Source organism: Artibeus jamaicensis, unplaced genomic scaffold, assembly GCF_021234435.1.
Source record: "Artibeus jamaicensis isolate MK-2021 breed Jamaican fruit bat unplaced genomic scaffold, CSHL_Jam_final contig_923, whole genome shotgun sequence".
In the NCBI taxonomy this organism is placed as follows: domain Eukaryota; kingdom Metazoa; phylum Chordata; class Mammalia; order Chiroptera; family Phyllostomidae; genus Artibeus; species Artibeus jamaicensis.
The window spans coordinates 4,240,190-4,265,040 of NW_026522014.1; the positions used below are offsets into that span (position 1 = coordinate 4,240,190).

The 24,851-nt window shown below is 39.4% G+C and overlaps 2 long non-coding RNA genes across 2 annotated transcripts; both read left to right on the forward strand.

Annotated features, from left to right (window-relative positions):
* The first annotated feature begins 450 nt into the window (after positions 1 to 450).
* LOC128625826 (uncharacterized) lies at positions 451 to 16,328 on the forward strand. Its single transcript, XR_008389651.1, has 2 exons — positions 451 to 637; positions 16,069 to 16,328. It is a non-coding gene; the product is annotated as an uncharacterized LOC128625826 (long non-coding RNA).
* Positions 16,329 to 19,325: 2,997 nt separating this feature from the next.
* On the forward strand, positions 19,326 to 24,471 carry LOC128625824 (uncharacterized). The gene is made up of 3 exons (XR_008389647.1): positions 19,326 to 19,372; positions 22,502 to 22,819; positions 23,211 to 24,471. It is a non-coding gene; the product is annotated as an uncharacterized LOC128625824 (long non-coding RNA).
* The last annotated feature ends 380 nt before the right edge of the window (positions 24,472 to 24,851 follow it).

Consider the following 24,851-nt stretch of genomic DNA (forward strand, 5'->3'; position numbering starts at 1 on the left):
ACACAATGAACCTCCCTCAAAGGGTCAGAGAATACGTGGGCCATGGCTCTTCCGACAGGAATGTGATACTGCTTAGTGCTTCTTCACAGGGCCCACCAAGCCTCCATGCAACTTCACTTCAGGAAAACCTGCTCTCCGGGCCTCCAAGCAGTGCCTCTCTGGGGGGTGACCGTGGATACAGTCAAGTGTTATTCCTGCCTCAATGACCTTACTGATTGACTGGTCAATCAGTTAATTCCCTTCTTCAGGTCCCACTGTTTACTTTTTGCTTTTATCTCGTGAGGGCTCACTGCTGTTGCCGCATACCCTATTCTGAGCATTGACGTCAGTGAGCTCGAGGTCTCCATACAGTTGGCGGAGATCAGCTTCGGATCTTATCACTCATCCACTTGAACAGCCACAAACATAAAAACAAGCAGACCCCCTTCCGCTCCTGTGCTATAGTTATTCTTCACCCTCTACTGAGGCTTAGCAACAACCAGTGGAACCAGAGGGTATTTTGTTTGGATTAGGTCAACAGTCATCTTCTGAGATTTTCATCTATCCTTTTTGTTACGGTGCAGTAGTCTCTGTTCCAACCTTCCATCTGAATCACAAATGTCTTAGAATAGCTCATCCTGATAAATGGCATGGAAAGGTGAATCACTGGTATTTATTTACTTTGAAATCTACACTGAAGTCAATCGTTATTAATAAAGTGACATCAACATAATACCTACCACCATTATTTTCTTAGCTAAGAAAATATAGATGGGTGCAGTATAAAATGTTGAATAGCTATATTGTGCATCTCAAACAAAAAAAATCTTATATGTTGACTATACTTTACTTAAGAAAAAAAAGAAAATATGGATGTGAGTTCTTAAAGAATTCCAGTTTTCCTAAACAGTCCAGAGATGTGTATGTGGGCCTGCTTAGAAAGACCATTCTCACTGCTCTTAGTGTTTCAGTGATTCTGAAAAAGGTGTTACTACTTCTTTTTTGGTATATTGTTTAGTAACTGTTTCATTGAATTTTTATTTGTATTACTTTGTGTGTGTGTGTTTAAAACATATGTTTTATTATACCAGCAGGAGGGACTTGCATGAGGGGGTGGGCAGCTGGGCTCAGGGTATGTGGTCTGTGAGGAGGTGGCGATGACGGGGAAGCTGGAAGGAAAGGGGGTGGGTCTGCAGGCCCCCAGCTCCAGGCTCCACAGATGCACTTCTGGAAACTGCTAAAGGGATCATGGCAAGTTAGTGCCACACTGCCAATAAGATTAAGAAATTCTTGGAACTCTACCTGCTCAACACAGTAGATGCCCGATTCCTTCATCACATGGTCAAGGACACTGGGGTCCTTCTGGTTCTTTGTGAAGGTGGGTGGTTTTGTATTCATGAATGTTAGGATCTCAGTCTTGGAGAGCATGTAGCTTTTATCACCTTTGCAGATACCCCTGGAAAACAGGAATCAGGGACCAATGCACCGCTCAGTCTCTGTAGGGCTGGACATCTTTGCCACATAGGAGGGGACTGAAGCATGTGAGCTCTGGGCATTGGTGGGAGGTGGATGGGCTGAGGCCCAAGTCTGGTCATTTCTTTCTTTTAAGAAAGAGAACAGGCTGTGCCCAGGACTAGCTCTGTTGGTTAAAGCATCATCCTGATTCTCCAAGGTTTCGGTTGCATCCCAGTCAGGGCACATACAAGAAGCACCCAATGAATGCATCAGTAAGTGGAACAGTAAATCAATGTTTCTCTCTCCCCCTTTCTTTCTCTTTCTCTCTCTGTCTCTAAAATCAATCAATATACATATATTTAAAAAGAATAGTTAGGGAAGTTAAGTATATTCTGTAGAATGAACTCCCGAACTCTTCTTATTAAAGATCTTGTGTAGATCTTTAACCATACATTGTATTTAGACTTTAAAAATTCCTATTCCAGATGATACACAGACTTTTTCATGAGTTGCAGTGCCTTTGCCATCTACCCCTCATTTCTTCACCGCGTCCTGCACCTCACCTCACTGCACAGCGCTCCGCAGGTTCCAACCTCTGGGATCTGGTCTTCACAGCTGTCTTGTGAGGTCGGGCAGTCCAATACTATGCGCCTTTTCATTTTACCTCTGAAGTGAAACGTTTTTCTTCTTCTAATTAGTGTAATTAGAATACAATTAATTATGCTTCAGGAATTTTACAACACGCCCTGTGAAACAGCGGGAGGAATGGTAAGGTGGTGTAAAAGCAGGTGAGGCAGTGCGGACTGAAGGGTCAGAGCCATCCTGTGAGTGGAGTGAAACAAGCCCGAAACCAGGCTGATGGGAATGAGGGCGGCACCTAGTAAACACCCCCCTCAAAAAAAGCCTGAAGTCACACAGAAAACAATGTCGCACGTGGCTTCTTGACTACTTCTGTGTCTTTTACACACGCCTCTCAGGCCACATGTTGATCTTCAATGGCATCTCTTTCCCCTTCCACCTCCCACCCCAACAAATAGCGTGCTTTGTTTTTTTAACATTCACCTCCACAAAAACATTGCAGATATAGGGTATGGAAGGGTTTGAGTATTATTTATATGTCAGGGTAACTGCTAGCTGCTTTAATGGCCAAACTTCAAAATATCATTTGCTTATCACAACAAAGAATTATTATTTCTTAATCTTGTCACAGTCAAATGCAGGACAGGCAGATTTTCTCCAGTGCGACGGCCGAGATCCAGGCAGCCTCCATATCGCAAGCGTGCTTTCTTTGAATTCTTTGTTTCTAGCTTCCCAGGAGAGAGCCTGGCTCCTAACTAACTGCCTGGGACCTGGAGAAACTCATCTTTTACATCACATTTCCGGTGGCCAGTGTTGGTTTTGAGGTCTCAACTTAATTGCAATGCTTAGAAATGTACAAGAGCACATTTGTGTTTTTTTTTTTGCTGAGTATTTGCTGAGTACTAACTATCTCTGTTTTAAACACAGAATAATTTCGATTCATAGAAAATTAGAGCTGAAAAAAGATTTTGGAGAACATCTAGACTAGTCTATTCCCTTACAGGTGCAGAGTTAGAGAGGCCGAATGACTTGCCCAGAGTCACACATCCAGGAAGCGGCCGAGGGAGGTGTTTCTATCCTAGTAATTAGTATTTGTCATGCTCTTACTGTGTGCCAGGCACTGTGCTAACACATCTACATGCTGTGTCTCCCTGAACCCTCACACCAGCCCTGTGAGACAGACACTGTTCTTATCATAATTTCTAAAGATGAGAAAATTAAAGCTTAGAGAACACAGGTAAAACGTTTAAGGTCACACAGTTAATAAATGTCGGAAGGGAGATTCAAACCCAGGCTGCCTATTGTCAAAATGCCAACATGCAACCTGTCATTTGGTGGCCGCATTTTCTCCTCTGTACCTCCAAGTCCCCTCTGATCATACCAACAGACTATGTGGGGTTAAAGATAAAAGTCCTCATCGACGGATAATGCTACAGCAACGTTAAGACCCAAACTTTTCCAATATTCTTACTTATCTAGGAGACAGATTGAAGTTACTGGAGAGGACAGAGGAAGCAATGTACAAACAGGCAACTCACACTGGATTATCATAGTGAAAGTTGCCCTAGCTGTGAACAGGTGTTTCCTGTAAGACATGTAAGTAACAAGTAGCAAACATTAACTGACCAGTGATTTTCATCCTCCTTCATCTCATGGTACACAAACTAACTACTGAAATTCTGTAGCACACCAAAAAACACATTATACTTTTTGCCAATCTGAACGAAAAAGGGCACAATTTTGATTGATTTAAAATAAAATAAATGGAAATTAGCTGCCCTTTTGGCTCCAAAGTGACTTTTAAAAAAATTTTATTGATTTTAGAGAATGAGAAACATCGATTCGCGGCTCCACTTATTCATGCATTCATTGGTTCATTCCTGTATGTGCCCTGACTGCGGATCCAACCCACAACCTTGATGCATTGGGACAACGCTTTAACCAACAGAGATAGCTGGCCAGGGCCACTCCAAAGTGACTTAAAAAAATCAGGTGCTGCCCTGACCAGTGGCTCAGGCGGCTGGAGTGCCACCTGAAGGTTGCAGTTTCAATCCCTGTCAGGGCACGTACCCGACAGGGTGTACAGGTCGCAGGTTCTATCCTTGGCCCCGGCAAGTACAGGAGGCAATGTATGGATTCTGTCTTCCTCTCTCTCTCTCCCATCCCCTTCCCCTCTAAAAATCAATAAAAACATATCCTCAAGCGAGAATTAAAAAAAAAAATCAGGTGCCTATACTTGTATATAGGGATTTCTGGTACCAATAATGAACCAATCAGACAAACCATATTACGCGATGTGACCAATAAAATCCAACTCTCTGACCTACATATTTATGGCTCAAGACAGGGCATTTGCACTGGCTGGTTATTGTTTTGCTGGCTGTCATCATTATTTTATTTGACAATCTCAGGGAAAAGAGGTCAGTGCCCCCGACTAAGCAGTCAGGTGTCACATGTTTTAAAAATTCTGGCAGCGCACCAATTGAAAGTCACTGGGCAGATGAACGGTGAAAACACATGTTGCAATCTCTGTTTATGAAGATAACACTAAATCAAAGATCACTGTTATTTCTGTGGCTCTTGTTTTCTACATGACAGGAATACAGAGAGGTTTAGTCATAATTGTTCACATCTAATCATTACAATAGGTGGTAGGCTTCGAAGCCTGGAGTTTTTTTTTTAAGTTAGCTATTTTATCATCAATGCAAAATTATTTATTTAGATTGAAAAAGACAAAAATAAGTTTAGGAAACTATTTCTAATTGAGGTTAAATTATATAATGTGTTTCCCCCAGGACCTGGAATATAGTAAGCACTCAATAAATGGAAACTCTGCTATTGTTATTACTATTACTATTATTATTATTGTTATTACATACCTTAGCCAATCAATTCCTACACAACCATTTTTTACCCATTTTCAACCTTGATATTGCAAAATTCTATATCTTGAACTGAAGTGCCTGCTTGCTTGAATTTATCAGGCTGCCAAGTTTTCTTCAGACCCAGTTTGTAATTGGAGGCTACCAACCGGAAGGCGTAGGTCCACATAGTTTCTGACACGTGTGAACACAAGTCAGGTGAAATGAAATAATGAACAGTGTTGGTCCAAGTAAGTGTTTTGGAGGAGAAGCAAGTTTCTTTTATCTAGTTTTGATGAGGCCTCCCGGGGAAGGATGCGAACTGTCCAGGAAAGATCAGCGTAGCTGCCTTCAGAAGAGCTGGTGTGAGCTCCAACTCTTGTTCCTAGTTTGTTAAGTGCCTCACTTTCTCCTGGGGTGGCAGTGTTTCTTTTTACTGGTAAGTGGGGTGGTCATTTTGAGAGTCCAATCAGATGATGTATTAAAGGGCATTAAAACTAATTCCATATTCACACAAACCCCCACCATAAGGTAAGTGAGGTCTGAAGATGTAGCTGTGTAAACCATGGGGTCATTTTATTGGATGGCTGATGAAAGGCTGCCCCAACTGGTCAAACTCAGGGGGTTGAGCGCCGTCCTACAAACCAAATGGCCACTAGGTCAATTCCAGGTCAGGGCCCGTGCTGGGTTGCAGGCCAGGTCCCCAGTTGGGCCTGTGGGAGAGGCAACAGATCCGTGTTCTCTTTCACAATGTTTCTCTTCTTCTGTTTCTCCCTCCATTTCCCTCTCTCTAAAAATAAGTAGCTAAAATATTTTTATAAAATGACATTCAGGAAGTTCCAGCGTCCAAGTATGCTATCCACATCCGTCTAGGACCTGTTGAAGTTTGAAATTTCGAAGTTTCTAAGTTGGCCCTTTTAGGTCAGGAGAACATTCAGGATTCATGAATCCATTTTTCTCTCTCTTCTTTCCTCAAGTGGGTTGAGATCGTCTGCTATTTCCTTCTGCTCCTTCTAACTAAGCTTTACTTTTTTCTGATTGAGGAGGGGCTGATCTGAGGATGGAAGCCGTTTCCAACTATGCTATTTATATTCAAACTCACCTTATGGGGAGATTTTCCCTGTATCTCATGACAGAGGGTAAGTTACCCATACTCAGTGTGTAATGGATTAGAAAAGAGTTTATGGGGAAAGCACTGTGTTGACTCGTGGAAATAATCCGATACACTGTAATCTGTGCTATATATGAACCGAGAGGAAGAGCTGGCCTTGCTGCTGAGGGCATGGTGTGGTTGGAGAAGGAATGTGTGTAGAGAATCTGGAAAGGAGAAAGTGAGGAAAGAGCAGGAGGGAGGGGCCTGGAGAACAGGCAGAGTGCTCTGCTGCAGGCTCCCAATAATCCCTGGACCTTGCGTATAAAATCCCAACATGCACTTGGAGTCACTGGAATTCTTTCCTTCACTGGCACCACGCAGAGAACAAACTGAGTCTTATTGTTCTGAGGCATCTCAGATCCTTCCTTTTTGGTTGAAAGGGTAATGAGAGGAGGGCATGCATCAACAGCCAGAATTTCTAGGAGGGCAGGAACAACTCCAGACAACTGGACATCAGGTTCTATTGAACCCATCTCAGGTAACCCATAAAAATGAGTGTCACATGTGAACATAAGTCAATACACTAAATAAAGGTAAATGCAAAGACAGATCTAAAGTAAAATGAAAAGACAAGTGGAAAGTTCTATTTACTTCAAACTGTCGGCAACAAAACCAGGTGCAAATATTTCAAACATCTATAGATTATTTTTGAAAATGCAAACACTACACAAATTAATTAGAGATTAAATTAATCTGCATGACTGTTTTATGTCAGGCAATGAAGAGGTGTAAAGAACAATTTGTCATACCATATGTTAAACTCCTTTCTGGATTTCTTGAGGGAAAACCCATAAAAGAAGCTTAACAAAATAAAAATAAGTTATTTTCTTATAAAGCTGCCTGTTGCTTCACTAGGTAAAGTAGAGTTGGCTTAGCCTGGTTTTTCTCTCGGAAAGTGAGGGCTTGGAGGTAGTCCCAGAAAACAGGAGCGGAGGGCAGTGCAGACGGAAGGAAGGAAGGGAAAAACCCACCGCACTGTGCGTTCTTGAGTTGGTCACTGCTGTGGGCAACTGGGGTTCTCTAGCAAGCAGTGTAGACTGCCTCAGAGTGAACCACCCAGGGCATGGAAACAGAGGGGCACTTGCCACTTACCCCCCCGGCTCCCATCCTCCATGGGTCAAGAATTGCCCTATAGGTATTATCTTCCTTGTGCTTCCAGGTTGCACATGTGAAGGAACATGATATATTCCCAGAGTCCTCTAAGGGGTGGTCAGAAAGCAATAGCTAACTGGTGAAGCTAATGTGAGGTGCTATCAAGGCGCACCTGTGAGCAGAGGCGCTGGCCGTGGCAACGTCTGTAGTAAAAGGTGAACGGAGAGGAAGGCACAGGGCACAGGAGGAGGTCGCACCAACTCACTGGCCCATAGTGGCTTCTGGGAGTCTGGAAGTGAGAAGAATCCGGAAGCTGATTCTGATGGTATCAGCAAAGAACCCAGTCTGCGTGAGTGGGAGCTGTGGAATTTTAAAAACTTCATCTTCGTTTTATGCCATCTAGATATAGAGAGTCATCATTTTGTCTTGACTTCCATCTTTGAAAGGAGTGGAGTTAAGGAGGATTATGGCTAATGAAGTAGCCAGAAATCAGCTTGACTTGGCTCTAAATGTGCTCCCTCAAAGAGATGTCAGATGCTACTATAAGATATAAAATTGAACCAAGTTCTTTTGTTGGTGTCTTCCATGAGTTGGACTAGCAGAGAATACCTAACTTCTCTGGAGGGATTTGCTTTGGATCGAAGAGAGTAAACCATAAGCAGCATGGCGATGAGTGTTTTCCACGCACATATCATCAGTAGGTGAAATGATACTGACTTTTCAAAGAAAAAAAAAAGACATTTGTGCGTTACACAGAGTTCATAGATCTTTCAGTCTTCTAGTATCTGGGGACATGTCCTGTATCCACTACATCCCCATGACATGTAGCTCCTTTTCTTATACTTGTGAGACTCTGAGACGGGAGAAGTGTACAGGTTGCTGTTTGTCACCTGTCCCTCAGGATCCCTTCTCCTGGCCCCATCTCTGTCACTCATGCATGTTTTGCCACCACTCTTGCTACCTGATCTTGCCTTTCTTCATCTTTGCCCCAAATGTGCATAAATCACCTTTTACCTCGGCCCCCAAAGCAGCTCCACCACAAAGTGGCTCTTAGACCCAAGATTTTAATAAAAATCTGGGGATGATAAAAGGATCAAAACAGAGATGAAAATGCTTGCTGGATGGCTGACTTCATCCTTCTACAAGGGCCATTTTTTTCTTCCATTGCAAATGCTTCTGACTGCTGAGCTCTGCAATTGTCCACCTTCCCACTTCCTGACATTTCCTGGGGTCCCTAAATGTGGGGTTCCTCACATTTCTAAGACAATTCAGAAATCCCTGTAACTTCAATGTGCAACACAATTTAGTTCCTGCTTTTTCCTCTGTCTCTTTCTTCTAGACTAGTCCACAGGTAGTTCCTTAACAGAATAGCAATAAGACCCCAAAACAAATCTTCCCAAATAAAATTAGTAATTCTTGCTACACATTCAGAACACAGCTCTGGTGTGTCTACTTAAAAAAGAAGAAGAAGAAGCAATTTTATTTTCCTTATATATAAACAAAAGTCCAATTCTTCAAAATAGGTTTGGAGCTAGTTTGAAGCCTAAGGAATATTCCACAGAAGTGCCAGGGTTTTGGATAGCCACAGAGGCTGAGTCTGGTGGTAGAACATTTAAACACATCTCCAAGCTAGACAGAGGAAGGACATAAGGACTTCTGCCCTCCTAGCCCTCAGGATTACTGGAGAGAATGAAGCACTGGGAAGTACAATTATGATGATTTTACTGATGACTTTACTCTTACAGCTTAGAGATGTCATGTGCAGGGAAATAAGTAGACATTTTAAACCAAATTGAACATTTAACCAGGGAAAAGGAAGGGTGCATAGAAGAACCATGAACAGTATTGTTAAAATCTTGAGTTGTGAACTCAGACATTAAACCCTTTACATCAGGATTAGAAAGTTCTGTTATTTTCCCAAGAGTTTGCTTCCTACTCTAACTTGAGATAGAATAAGCCCCCTACCCCTGGTGTGGGATGTATAATTTGAGGGAACTTAGCTTTTCTTGAATTGGAGGGCAGTTGAAAAGAGAAGACCCATGTATTAATGCTCAAAAGCATTGAGATGACTTTTTGGCAATGCTTATGATTAATAAAAGATTATGAGTGAAATAGGAAATAACTATCTCTCCTTACCAAATGTAACATTACATTACTCTGTGATATGCTGAGTAGGGAATCATGTTTGAGCCAGGCAACAAACTGTATTCCAAACCATAACACATGTGTTAAAAATTAAAGCTAAGAAGTAAACCTAAGCAGCTGCAAGCAAACACCTACTGTGTTAGAACATTCCTGAGGTCCTCAGTGAGAAGTAAACCAGGAAGAAAAATGTTCTTGAAAGAGTTATTCTGAAATTGGATTAGTTTCCTATTCAAGAAATACAATTGTATTTCCTCCAAAGTGATTTTCCAAGTCAACAATACTCACAGAAGTCTTAATACTTTGAAATGACACACTCTTTTGAACAGAGTTCTTTCAGGAAATTGATTTTTATGCCCCAGACACCAAACTTGCATCCAGCAGAGCCAGGAACTCAGGGGGCAGACATCTTCATCAGTAGCATTCTGCACTGTCATTTCTGACAACTGGTAGAGAACGGGCTCAGGTTAAGGAGTGCGGGTTTGGGATTGGAGCACGCTATGGGCGTCAGCTTCACTGTGGTCCTTAGTTGCCAGTCTCTGCCATTCTGAGGTGGAATGTGCTTGGTTCCTCGCAGATAAAGCCCTCTTAATTTGCAACTGAGGGTTGTGGATACCTACCATGGAATATCAAGCAAATTCTGTAACTTGAATTGTTTCCATTCACATATTATTTTTCCATCCCTCCATACCAAATCTATGAAATACCATCTGTAGAAATCTTTGCTAGCACAAATATTAATTACCCTCAGTTTCAAACCCACTTTCCATCCTGATGCCTAGGATTTTGCCTGGCCCTGTTCTGAAGGGTGTGCAACCTGCTGCCTCACAGGACTTTCTCTCTGGTCTATATTCTGTAGCCCAGCTTAAGCCATGACTCATCCCCTTGCCAGAATGAGTTCCCCAGAAACCATGCCCCAGGTCAACACAGACCTCCTGAACATTCCTTTCTCAGAGGAGAGAATAATTGTAATTATACACCGTGTGATAATGTGTTGGCTCAACAGACAGCATATATGACAATGGTCCCATAAGATTATAATGGAGCTGGACAATTCCTATCTTCTAGTGTTGATGTAGCAGTTGTAACATTATACTGTACCACAGCTCTTCATCATCAGCCTTGCTATGAGCTTGTGGCATCTTGCTTTAAATTGTGATAAATATTATATTATGATTTATGCCACAGTTTCACCACCTAAATCCCTATCTTACTGGTCCCTCAGCTACATCTGAGTCAGAGTCCTTACCCTGATTACCCACCTCTACCTACTTTCTCTTGAAAGAGTTCTTGTCCTTGAACTCTTTCTGTGAACTTTGTCTGTGGTGGACTGGCTGTACTGCTCCTTCCTGCCCTCCTTTCCAGTGAATAGAGATCTAGTCTTGAGGAGAAGTCCCCATGCCTGAATCACTGATATCTATGACCAGACCAATCACAGGCAGGTTTCCATCCTGCCTGGCACTTCCTCCTTACATCACCGGAGCCAGTCTCATGTGGCTATTGACTGCTGAATATTCTTTTCAATAATTTATCTTCAATGACCTGCTATATACCTTCTATCATATATCATAGGTCCACATATGAGTAGATATGTTTTTGAACTTTCTTCTCTCTGCCGATCTGCCTCAGCTCAGGCCAATGGCCTTCTGCTATAACTTCCCCTTCCCCTTGTCCCTAGAGTCTTTCTAGCTTCATGTCCTAGCTATCTCTGTTTTTTTTTAAATAAAGAATCAACACCCAGTAACAATAATACAATATTATGTAACTTTTGTTGAACACTTCCTAGGTGTTGATATTGGACTTATTATCTCTAAGTCTCACAACATCCCCAAGATAGGCCTCAGTGCCCCATTTTATATATAAATATATAAATATGACATATATATATATATATATGAATCTTGGAGACCATGTAACCAGCAGGTGGTAGAGCCAGAATCAAGGTGGGGTCTAGCATCAAAACCCAAGCTCCTCCATTTCACCAAACTGCCTCCCTTTGAGAAGAGCTCTAGTATGTTATCTTTACTCATCAGCAGCATTATTATCTTTATATGCAGGCAAATATGCTGAGACTTAGACTTCGCCAGTGAGGAAGCCAACATTGGAGTCAGATTTGACTCTGAAAACTTTTGCTTTTTCCACCACAGGATGCTACCTTCTGCAACAATTCTACTTTATAAGGTGTATATTTGCTTTGTAAAGTATACTTGCTACTTTGTACTTCATAAATTGTGTACTTGCTTTGTAAGTACTCAAGTTGCAAGATACAATCACTTTAAATGCCCTTTAATGAAAAAGTTTCATGTTTTGACATTTGAATTGTGGCTTTGGATGACACTTCTTCCCTTCTGCTTTTCTGCCTCTGTCTCAGCTTCCCCCTCCACTTGTCCTTGGAATGATTCATCGTTCCATCTCCTTTTCAGCGGGCATAGATTGTGCCCTGAGGGTGCTTACAGAACTTGAAATATCAGCCAGAATGCCACCTTTAAATTACAGTGAGGAATGGGGCTATTGAGCTCTCGGGTGACTCATGTTTGTTGATCAGTACCTTCTCTCCCTCTGGGCAAATCTACGTGGGATGTTCAATTTATAACTGGGAGATGGGTTGGCAAAAGAAGATTTGAAACAAGAAATTAAACGAGGTGACTGCCAGTGACAGGCTACAATGGTTCGATTAATTGACTATTGCATTTAGGATTCTGTGGCCAAAGACCTGGACTGGTGGAGTCCTTGGACCAGGGTGTATACTCTCTCAAGCAGGGTTACTGTAGAGTGTGGAGACATTGTTGTTGTGCTTAACATACTCCAACAATTTTTAAGAGTTTTTAAAGTAAGGTGTTCAGTAAGTATAAAAATATTTATGGAATATGTATGAGTTATAAAGGAGAGATACAGTGAATAGCCACTGTTAAGACCAGACACAGGACATTGCCAAGATCATTGAAGTTTCTTGTGTGCCCCTGTCTCATGTATCTGATATCCTTTCTCAAATAACTATGAAGCAGCATTTTGTGAATATAATTTTATTTTTTTCATCATCACATTACCTTTTTCTTGAATCTCTAAACATATTAGCTTTATTATGTAAATGGGATAGTGTCATATGTATTTTTTATCAACAAATTTAAAAGTTCATGTTGTTTTGTTCATTGAATTTTACTAGTACATAGTAATCCACTGTAGTAACACACAACTTATTTATCCTGTTATTGATGGACATTTGGGTTGTTCAGAATTTGTTAAGATAATAAATAATGCTACTATACATATTCTTGGCTATTTTTCTTGGTGCATATGTGCATGGATTTCCAGGAGTGTATTCCTGGGTCCTGGTGTATACACCTTTTCAATTTTAGTAGAAAAAGACAAACTGTGTTTTAAATGGTTGTAGCAAGTATTTGATATTCCTGCTAGCAGGATAAAATCCATCCTTTGTCACATCCTTGCCAGCATGTTATGTTGCCAGAGTTTCATTTCCATTGTGGGTATGTGGTTATTGCATTGTACTTTAATTTACACTTCATCATTTCTAATAAAGTTGAGCATCTTTTCCTGTATTTATTTCTACTTATGATTATTCATCTGTGAAGTTCATATTCAACATTTTGTCCTTTACTATTGAATTGGTTGATTTTTTTCTTTTTAATTGATTTGCAGGAGGTTTTATTTTGATTTAAACATATATTGGATATTCATTTTTTAGCTTTATGTGTTAAATTGTCTTTTGTCAGTTTATGTATTTTCTTTTAATTATTTTTGTATATTTTGAGTGAAATTACAAAAGTTAACTTTTCCATTAAAGCAGGTCATATGTCATTAGCTTTGTCTTTCTCATCTAAGACTTAATGGTTTTTAAATGTAATGTGTGATAGGAATTTTGTTCCATTGTGGATACTAAATGTTTCATGATAATTTAGTGAAAAATATGTCCTTCCTTCAATGACTTGCTAAATACCTTTTGTCATATATCAAAGATCCACATGTGAGTAGATCTGTTTTTGAATGTTCTATTGTTTCATTTGACAAGACCCCATCTTATTTATTATACTTTTATAATTTTAAGTATATGATACAGTAAAAAAAACCTTTCTTCTTCTTCTCGGCTTTTGCTCTTCCATATAATTTTTTAAATATTTTATTTATTTATTTATTTAGAGAGAGGGGAAGGGAGAGAGAAAGAGTTGGAGAGAAACATCAATGTGTGGTTGCCTCTCATGTGTCCCCTACTGGGGACCTGGCCCACAACCCAAGCATGTGCCCTGACTGGGAATCAAACCGGCGACTCTTTGCTTCACAGGCCCATGCTCAATCCACTGAGTTTCACCAACCAGGGCCCATATAAATTTTTTAATCAGCTTGTCAAGTACCACAAGTACTACTGAGATTTAGATAAGAATATCATTGAAATTACCAACCAGTTTGGGAAAAATTAGTGTTTCTGTGGTAGCAAGTCTTTTTTTATCTATGTATATTTTGATATGTATTTAGGTTTTCTTGGTCTTTCAAAAAATTATAATTTTTCATAAATTTCTTGAATAATTCTTATTCTATATATTTTATAATTTGGGTGTTATTATAAGTATCTTTAAAGATTTTTATGTTTGCTGAAATTTAGTTTTTGAAATAAATTTTTATTTTTTAGATTAATTTTGAAAAATTAATTTATTAATTGATTTGTTATGTAAAATTAAACTTGCACTCCTGGGGCCAACCAAATTATGTATTATTATAACATACACAAACACACATAAACTAACACACGTACACTTCTGAATTGTGGTTGTCAATATTCTAATTTTTATATCTGTGTTCATGAGCAAGATTGATCTGTAATTTTGTTCTCATGCTACACTGGATTTTGTATCAAGGTTATGTTCACCTAATAAAATGAGGTAAGGATATCCTCATTCATCTATTCACTAGGATAGGTTGTATGAAATTGAAATTACTTTTCCTTCTATGTTTGCAAACTTCTTCCTTGACTTCTTTCTGGAAATAGTCTTTGGGACCTGGTTTTTCTGTAGGAAGATTTGAAACTTCTGATTAAATTTCCTTTATAGTTATATGAATGTTTGTATTTCCCATTTCTCCCTAAGTTCTAACTATATTTTAGTCATGTTTTTTCTATAAGTTTATCTACTTCATCTGAATTTTCAAATGCATCATATGAAATTATTCATAATTCCTACTTATTGCCTTTTTAGTCTTTGAGGCATTTTTTATTCCTAACATTGTTTATTAGTATCTTTTCAAATAAGTATCTTCAGAGATGTTTGTTTTGTATTATAAAAGAACCTTGATTATTTTTTGAATCTTGATTATTTTTACCCTGATATTTTTCTAGAAAACTTTTTTCCTTTCTTATAAAATCATTTCCTCTGTCAAGCCATGGCATTTAGGATTTGATATTATACTGGTCACTTGAAAAATCACCTTTTCTCTCACAAGTACCTTACATGCTTCTTAAGCATAAATTTGGAAAAATAATTATGAAACTAGTTTTATTGGGGCTTAGGATATGAAATGTGCCCTTGTACAGTCTTAAGTAGGAGACAGATTGGATGCTCATACAAACCTTTCACTAATTTACTTCCCTAAGCTTTTGCAGACAGGTCTGAACAGGTTGTTTTTCAAATCCTCTAAGCCCCTTACTAGTACAGAACATATCAGAAAAGGACAAACAGAACCCTGCCTGCTTCCTGCAGGGGCAAAGGTGAAGAGTGGGATTTGATCTAAAGGTCATTGAATCCCAGTGTGCAACATCCAACTTTAGTTTGCATCACACTTTCTCACCTTTGCCCTGTGAGCTAAACGGAATCATATACCCACCTGTATTCAGGCAGGACCCATGCTTGCTTCCTTCATTTAAGTACCTTCCTCTGCCTGGAATTCTTGTCTCTTTTTTGCCCAAATCATGTCCATCCTGAAAATATGTGATGGAGAACTGTTAGGGTTGCTGCCTAGCCTACGCCACTCCTTTGAATTCTTTTTATTCTCTGTCTACAGTAGTGGCTTCTGTTGCTTTGTTTGTTACACATGACCTTTCTACATTTACCATTGTTCATATGACTAAAGTTGACACCTGACCAAAGCTGAGACACTCAGATCCTCTCCTCTGATAACTTGGAACTGGGACTCAGAGTTTCAGTTAGTCTCCAGTGATACCTCTGGGACCCAGATGGTGCAGACTGAGGGCTGAGGATGTCATTCTTCACAACCATGCTCACAAGTAGAGAAAGCCATTCCATAAATAGAAGGAAAGTCAGATGCACAGAGAAAAGCGAGGGACATAGGTCTTGTGACTCTGAAAGGACAGACATAGTCACGTCACCTCTGCTTCATTTGGCAAAGATTCCTGACTCCATATTTCATTATGTTGTGCTGTACTTTTCACATTTAAGTGTCAGGAACCACCCTTGTATCTTATGGTAAAAGCCCTCCCCCTCCCCCCACCAAAATCAAGTGAGATTCTGTTTCTTGCAACCAAAAGAAATTTAATAAATACATCTCCTCTGTGAAGCCATTCTCTATTCCTGCTATTGAGAGAAAAATCAAGTGGCTACCCAATTTATTCCTTTGTTCATTTGTGATCTATCATATTTATTAAAAACACTCCTCTACTGCTACTTTTTATTGCTCAATTTTGGGTTTATACTGACTTCTAGACAGGGAGAATGGGAACGTGCTTTTGTTACTGTCCTCTCCTCTTTTTCTTTCTTTTTCCACTTATGTTGATTCAGAGCAAAATGTAACATTTTCACACTTGTTGAAATCATTCTGATGAAACTCTTTCTCTTTTCTCTGCAGCTTCTGCCTTCTGGGATTTCTATTCAGGGGCTGCCGGCCTGCCCAGAGTCTCCTCGGCCCATCTTTGAGGGACCTTCAAAGCTAAGCACAAACAGAAGCAAGCTCAGAGTTCTCTGTTTACCAAAGCCACAGAGGCTGGTCACCTAAATTACTGGTCTACACAGGACAAATAGAATATATGAGTATTCCGTCAATGAGAAAAATAAATAAATACAAATGACTAGGAGAATAAAAACAACAACAATAATAATGCTATCTTACATTATATGTCATTGGACCCATTCTTTTTTTTTTTTAAGATTTTATTTATTTATCTTTAGAGGGGAAGGGAAGGAGAGAGGGGGAGAAACATCAATGTATGGTTGCCTTTCATGCGTCCCCTGCCGGGAACTGGCCCCTGCAGGGAACCTGCCTGCAACCCCAGTATGTGCCCTGACTGGGATCGAACCGTGATTGTCTGGTTCGCAGGCCCGCGCTCAATCCACTGAGCTACACCAGCCAGGGCTGGACCCATTCTTAATAATAAACTTATTTTCAAAGGCTATTGTTATTTTTGAAATATATTTGATTAATTATGCTATTACAGTTGTCCCATTCCCCCCCTTACTCCCCTCCACCCTGCACTCCCCTCCTATCTGCATTCTCCCCAACTCGCCCCACTTAGTTCACGTCCATCAGTCACACATGTAAGTTCTTTGGCTTCTCTACTTCCTATACTATTCTTAATCTCCCTGTCTATTTTGTACCTACCATTTATGTTTCTTAGTCCCTGTACCTTTTCCTTTATCCTCCACCAACCCCTCCCCACTGATAACCCTCCATGTGATCTCCATTTCTGTGATTCTGTTGCTGTTCTAGTGATTTGCCTAGTTTGTTTTTGTTCGGTTGTGAGTTTGTGAGTTTGTTGTCATTTTACTGCTCATATTTTTGTCATCTTCTTTTTGTAAGATTAAATCCCTTTAACATTTCATATAATATTAAGGGGTTGGTGCTGGTGAACTCCCTTAACTTGAACTTTTCTTTAAAGCACTTTATCTGCCCTAAATGATAGCTTTGCTGGGTAGAGTAATCTTAGATGTAGGTCCTTGACTTTCATGACTTTGAAGACTTCTTTCCAGCCCCTTCTTACCTGCAAGGTTTCTTTTGAGAAATCAGCTGATAGTCTTTTTTTCAAGTTTTTAAAAAAAATTATTTTATTGTTATTCAATTACATTGTCAGTATTTACTCCCCACAACTCCACACCCCCCCCAGGCAAACCCACCAGCTGATAGTCTTATGGGAACTCCTTTGTAAGTAACCATCTCCTTTTCTCTTACTGCTTTTAAGATTCTCTCCTTCATTTTAATCTTGGGTGATGTAATTCTGGTGTGCCTTGTTGTGTGCTTCCTTGGGTCCAACTTCTTTGGGACTCTCTGACCTTCCTGGATTTCCTGGAAGTCTATTTCCTTTGCTATATCGAGGAAGTTCTCCATTATTTTTTCAAATAAGTTTTCAATTTCTTATTCTACCGCTTCTTCTTCTGGTACCCCTCTGATTTGGATATTGGAATGTTTAAAGTCATCCTGAAGGTCCCTAAGCCTCTCTTCATTTTTTTTGAATTCTCGTTTCTTTATTCTGTTCTGGTTGAATGTTTATTTCTTCCTTCTGCTCCAAATCATTTTTTTTGAGCCCCAGTTTCCTTCTCATCACTGTTAGTTTCCTGTGCATATTTATTTTACTTTTCGTAGCCTCATTTTTACCTCTATTTTGCCACCATACTCAATCATTTCTGTGAACATGCTGGTTACTAGTGTTTTGAACTCTGTATCTGGTAGGTTGGCTATCTTTTCATCACTTAGTTGTATTTTTCTGGAGCTTTGATCTGTTCTTTCATTTGGGCCATTCTTTTTGTCTCAGTACTCTCATTACATAGTAAGGGGTGGAGCCTTAGGTGTTTACCAGGGCGGGGCAACCCACATTGTTGGGTTGTGATGCTGTATGTAGGGGAGGGAACAATGGTGCCTGCTCCCCTCTCTGCCGGATTTTAGTCACTTCCTCTGCTACCCACAAGCAAAGTGGGCCCTTCTGGTGCTGATTTCCAGGTACGTGGGTTTGTGTACATTCTAGGACCTTGTGTATTTCTCCAACAAACCCTCCTGTGAGGCTGGGAGTTTCTCCTGCTGCCTTAAACCCCACAGGTTTTTTCAGTAAGAGGTTTTGAGGCTTTGTTTTCCCACACTGGAACCCTGGGTTGTGCAGTCTGTCTCACTTCTCAGTTGTTCTTCCCAGTTTATCTGCATGCAAATGTATGATCCCCAGTCCACCAGCCACCACCTCACCTACCCAGGTAATCCAGCCACTGCTTTGCTGAGAGTCCTCTCTGCCCTGGCTGCCTGTCTCTGCCCCTCCTACTGGTCTGAACAAATGTTTCTTCTTTAACTCCTTGGTTGTTGGACTTCCATACAGTTCAGTTTTCTGGCAGTTCTGGTTGTTTTCTGTGGTTAAACTCATTTTTGTCCTTCTTTTGGTTGTGCAAGGAAGCACAGTGTGTCTACCTATGCCTCCATCCTGGCCAGAAGTCTGTTATTATTATTACAAGAATAGAAAGCAGAAGATCTACTCTCTTAACAAATTTTAAGTGTGCAATATAATAACTATAGGTACATGACTATACATTAGATCTCTAGGACTAATGGATCTCTAATTTATCTTGAGTGACAAAAACCTTATACTTGTTGAACAGCAAATTCCCATGTCCCCCTCCCCTTAAACCTATCAATCACCATTCTATTCTCTGCTTCTATGAGATGCCTCTTATAAGTGGAATCTTACAGTAATTATCTTTTTGTGGCTGATTTCACTTAGCATAATGGCCTCCAGGTTCATCCATGTTGTTGCATGTGGCAGGATTTTCTTCTTTTTTTTTAAGGCTGAGTAATATTCCATTGTACATATAAACCATGTTTTCTTTATGCATTGATCTGTCAACAGACACTTAGGTTGTTTCCATGTCTTGACTATTGTGAATGGTGCTATGATGTGTCCTCCTTCTTCATTTCACCTTCTTCCTCCTTTGCTTGTGTCTTAATTTTGGTTAGAGCATTGGTCAATATTTACATTTTAACACATATATAAATATTATATCAACTGAAAATATACTGTAGTGGTTTTACGTCTCCTTTCTCTGTTTTGTTTTCCTGAGGTTAATAATTATCTTGTTCAAATTTGTTTAGTTTTCTATGAACTTATTACTAATTCAGCCACAAATTTTCTATGACAGAACTTGAAAACGTTCCTAAATATGGCAAACACATCAACTACTCTGTAAGTTACTTTTTATTTTTTTGAGATGTCCCCATAAGGCCTCTTTTTGTCCTCTTCTAATGTGGATCAATTGCCACCTTTACGATTGTCCTGCGACTTTCCTTCATCTTTCTCCTTTGTGCAATTCCTCTCTTTCCTGGGTCTCAGGTTTTCTCCATCCTTGGTTTCCTCTCTGTGGGCATGGAGATGCTTTTCTTTAACCACAGCATTCTAAAATTTCCTGGCACTGTGTGTGACTACAGATCTTCTCTCATCCATTGTGTGACATGAGTCCTTCCAATATGCTAAATTATGACCTATAGCTTTGAATTTTTTTAAAATTATTTTTTCTTAGTGTTGTCTTTCCCCTCTCCTAGAATTCCTGGTCATTGAAGTTTGGACCTTGTGAACTGATCCTCTCATTTTCTTTTTGATTTTCACCCTTTTATCATTTCAATTTAGTTTTCTAGGGGATACCCTCATCTTTATCCTCCAAAACTTTGATTGAATTTTTAAACCTTTCCATTCTCTCCATCTTTTTAGAATATTCATGGATTTTTAATTTGTTGAGTATTCTTTTTAAAGCATCTTGTTCTTATTTCATGGATAAATATTCTTCCTCAAATCTGTTTTCTTCTGTTTGACCTATAGTACCTCATCATGCGGAGCAAGAATTATTAATCTGCTATGTGCCATGATGAGCTTAACAGTGTGAGACAGACACCTAATCAGACAAATATATTCAAATGGATAGAGCAAAGTAAATTGGACTACAAAAACACAACTTGTGTTAAAACATAACTATTAAAATATTAAAACCCATATTTATAGTGAAATAACATGAATGTTAACCTAAAAAATTATCTGTAAGCATGTCTCATTATTTTTCAAAGCACATTTTTCAAATCTTTTCCAATTTCTTACCCTTTTATTTTTGTGCAGACAACTTCTGCACTAAGTAAATATTATTTATTAATGAGTACAATGCCTAGTGTTGCCTGAGGATTTTATAATCCAAAATCATGTTTAACATCAGGGTGGACTTGTCTGGAGGTGAAGAAAAATGGAAGGGCTAGTAGGCAAGAAACAAAATTTTAAAAAATAGTTCAAACCCTTTTCCAGTGGTCTATGTGGACAGTACTCAAAAAACAGAAAACGCTGAAATTTGGAATAGCATGTTTGGGGGACAAAAACTTAATTCAAATTAGAATATACTTAAAGACAAGAAAGCAAATTAACTGAAGAAATTTAATTTTGGTGTGTTAAGGCCCTCTGAAAATGAAGCTTGTTATTAAAAACATTGTGAAGGATATCTCTTAAAGGGTGGGATTAGAAATTGCATGTGAGGTTAACAGATAAATAAAATTTTCCTTTGTTTTGTTGTTGTCTCCCATCTTTCTACATGCATAAATACAGAAATTAAACAAGTACTTTTTGAAACTGTGACTTAAAAGGAGCATTGGGCAGTTGCCTAAGCAAATACCTCAACCTTTCTAATTTGTCCTTTGACCTTTGTAATTTCATTCTTTTGGATCTTGAAGTTTGCTTGTTTGTTTTTTTATTTTACCACTTTCCAGATTTTTAGGTATGTCTTCAAAGCATTAAATCTAAGCATCTACTATTATTTATCATATAACTACTAACAGATTGGTTGATAGGCAGTTGATAGCTGGATTCTAGGATCATACAATAGCAGAGACGTTTCTCATAGGGAAGACACAGGACTATATTCAGATGACTGAGACCACATTCTTGGCTGCACTATTTGGTTTGGGCATCAGTTTTGCAATTTTTGAAGGGGTATTGATTGATAATGTCTGCCCTGCATATGTTGTGAAGGTGTTAGATAGAATTGCACTGTAATTAATAAATGCTACCCTCTTGCTTAGTGCTTTCATGTGAGTCAGAAAGTCAGGAAGGTGAACTAGGTAAAGCAGAAAAGAATGTTAATTTTTAATGATTTTGCCCAAGATTGGCCTACAGTGCCAGTTTGGGGACTCAAAAGTGCAAAAGAAATTTAAGATGCAGTTTCTAAAGGAAATTTACAGCTAAATGTGTCATCTTTAATTTATCCACCAATCTCACAAAACTTCAGCAAGCAATCACCAAGTGCTTATTCTTCACCAGGTATAGAAAGAGCAGAGATGGATTTAATAAAAAGCAACAAAACCCTGTCATACCCCCACCCTCCTAGTCTAGTTTAGGAGTCCCACTGTTATGAATTATATTATCTCCATTCACTGACTTTTCTTCCAAACCATTGCTTCCCAAAGTGGCCAGGCCTCTAGTTGAAGAGAGCCTTTTCTGTCAAAAGACCCTTAAGTTTTCCTCAAGTAATGGAAAGGACAATTTTTTTGAAAGAACCTAGAAATTTGTCTGACCAGTTGTAAATTCTTAGCACATGCGCGTCTGTGTTCATTATGTATTTATTTGGAGGAAGTGGCATGGGCATGTGACAGGTGGTGGGAGGTCTGGCAATGTGGTAGCAGGAAGCAAGATTATTAGGAAATCACGAAAAACAAGCAATTAACACTTTTTACTGCAAAGCATCTTAGGGTGCCTACACAGGTTGTATAGTAAATTTATTGAAATCAAATCAATTTTAATTACAGAAAAAATATTTAGTGGAGGCCACATGCTGATCTTAGACGGCTCTCGCAAAACCCAGTGTGTGAACCTAACACACTGCGGTTTTGTGCGATGTGAAGAACACTGTTTTAGTGTTTTTCTTCTTATCTCTCCTTGCACTTCACATTACCTTCCCCTAGTTATCACCTCTACTCGAGAGGTTAATGCACAACAATTTCCACAGCAACATTAACAATGGAATGCTGTTTTCTACTTTTTGCATAATCAGAAGTATTACAAAGAGAATTATAATCAGAATCAGAAAATTTCTGTGAGCTTGGGCAAGCCACTTAATGTTTCAAAGTATCTGTAAAAACGGCAATAAGGGTAACTTGCCTACCTAGCCCATGTGAAGATCAAATAAAATCATTCCTGAGAAAGCTTTGTTTCGTTGTAGTAGGTGCTGTTTTTTTTTCTCCAGAAAGTGCCATGCAAATATATTATTAGTTTGATTGGTGTCATCTGTGCTCCTTAGCCTGCTATTTTGTTCGACGTGTGTCTTCCTCCTTGTGCCCCATTTAGGAGCTGCTCCACAAAATAGAAATAGATCATCTTTTGTGGATCCTTCTAACTGTGTAATGGAAACGCAGTGCCACGTAGTGCCACGGCGACACTCCCTCCCCATCACACTGAGGACAGAGCGGTGTAACCCTGTGGGAAAGACTGTCACGGCTCACAGTTTACCCGAGGCCCCAGACCTGTCTTCAGCCTGCAGGGTGATTTACAGTGCAGGCGACGGCGGGAGAGCACAGCGCTGTGATCAGAGGCACGAAGCTCACCTGCATGACAGAGTAGGCCATACACGATTCTATTCGAGGGACTCACCGTCTTCCCTTAAAGGTCTGAATAATGTAGTAGCAGAACAGCAAAAGAAAGTAATTTGGAAAATAAAACCAACCTGTTATTAAGTGATGCAGAACACCGATTGTTTCCAAAGTGTTCCTGGTTCTCCTTATAGTTTTAACTTTCTGTAAGACAAGAAAGTTCTGCATCACTTTCTGTGAACGACAGCAATGCCTTCTCTGTGCATGCCATATTACAGCTTCTAAAAAATTTTTATAAATACACTTTAATTCTTACGACATCTTAATAAAGTGAGAAGGGCATAGTCTCATTTTAATTTTACAGAAAGAGAGAGAAGGTTAAAAGCTTGCTCAGTATTATATAACTCAATAGTAGTGAATCAAACATAGGTCTTCGATTCGGTGATTTTGGTTTCATTTTTCTCCAGGAAACATGTTCTAAAAGCTTACAAAGCACTGCAAATTCCCTTGATGGCCATGAACAAAACATCCAAAAGTTCTTCAGTTTGAAATAGAAGAGATTCTAGAATTTCTCCACCAATGGTACCATCGTGAGCAAATGAAAAGGAAAGTAACCACAATATCACACAAAAATAAAAACATCACCATAATTATTTTAAAAAATTATTCGGTTAGGAAAGCAAGGCTGCTGGTTATCTGGTTGGATATATATCAGCTCACTGAATAAAGTTCAGAGTTGCAATCATCTTTTTCAGTTACCATTTAATAATTTCTGTTCCACTGGTGGTACAAAATGTACTCATTTTAAGAGGGAGAGTTGCAGGTTTGCACTGAGCTCAAAGTACATTCTTTGTTCCCTTGGTGATAAAAAGCCTCAGCCTGTCAAGTGACATAGTCAGTTCAGCAAAGAAGGAGGACTGTGCCTTCCAGTTCAGGTGCTGTGAGGACTCTTGGCAGAATCCCACTCATGTTTATTGCTGAACTCTGTCCTTTGTTACATGAGAAGGCAAAGCAAAAGGCGCTGCCTTTATGACGTCCAAAAAGTCCTCAGGAAGGTTCTGTTCCATGCTTATCTAATAATATAAAGCAGTTCTAACCAACAGCAGGCACATGGGAAAAAAGTTTGCTTAAAAGAATTTTAAAAGATGTTTATGTGGAAAGGGTATGGTATGCATGAAGATCCTTTGCCCTCCCTTTCACATCACGCTGCATTTACATAGCCTGAGATGGAGGCTGGGCAAGTACTTAGCCAGTGTGATCAGTGTTTATGGACAAGCTGGTTAATTTGGCTTTTAAATGTGGATTTTTAGCAACACGAGGTGGAAGGGCAAGAGAGTTCTTAAATAAATTTCTTTTTGTTTTTTAAGTTAAGTTGCAATTCCTGACTTTATTTCACATTACCACATGATGTTTTCCATATGAGCAGCATATGAGATGCTTCGAGCACTAGAAAAAAAGGCTAGGGTGAATGGGGAAGATTTTTTTTGGAGGTAGTGACATGTAGAATTTGGCCTAGTGTGATTAGATTTCAAGGCAAATACAGTAAGGAGACTATTCTAGAACCCAGGAGATGGGAGACAGGAGGAGAATATCCATTTCTGGGAATAAGACCAGTTTGTTGGGTCTAAGCCTTCACGAAACTGTGTATTCTATATCAAATAGAAAAACCTCCCCCAACTAAAAATTCTAATAATATACAATTCTAATAATAAAAGTCTAAAAATTCAACTAACATACAAATAATAATAATAAAATTTTAAAGATATAAACAGGTAAAGAAAATATGTAGGTATTCAATAAAAAAAAATCAGAGAGGCTGATAAGGGATTAAAGATCCCACTGAGGAGGAGAATGGGCATCCAGAGACTCGGTGCTGTTGCCCTTGGGGACTTTGCTGATTTCTACACAGCTGAACTTTGATTTTGTTTTGACATCAAGTGCTCAGTGTACTCTCAGTGGGGAGAGTCAGGTGCGATCCCTGTCCCTGCTAAACGGAGATTCCAAAGGGCCGCAGCACTGTGTTTGAGATAACAAGAGGCGAACTCATTCACTCCCCACCACCACCCAAAAGAACCCCAGACGTCTGCATTGCTGCTGAGCAGAGCAGA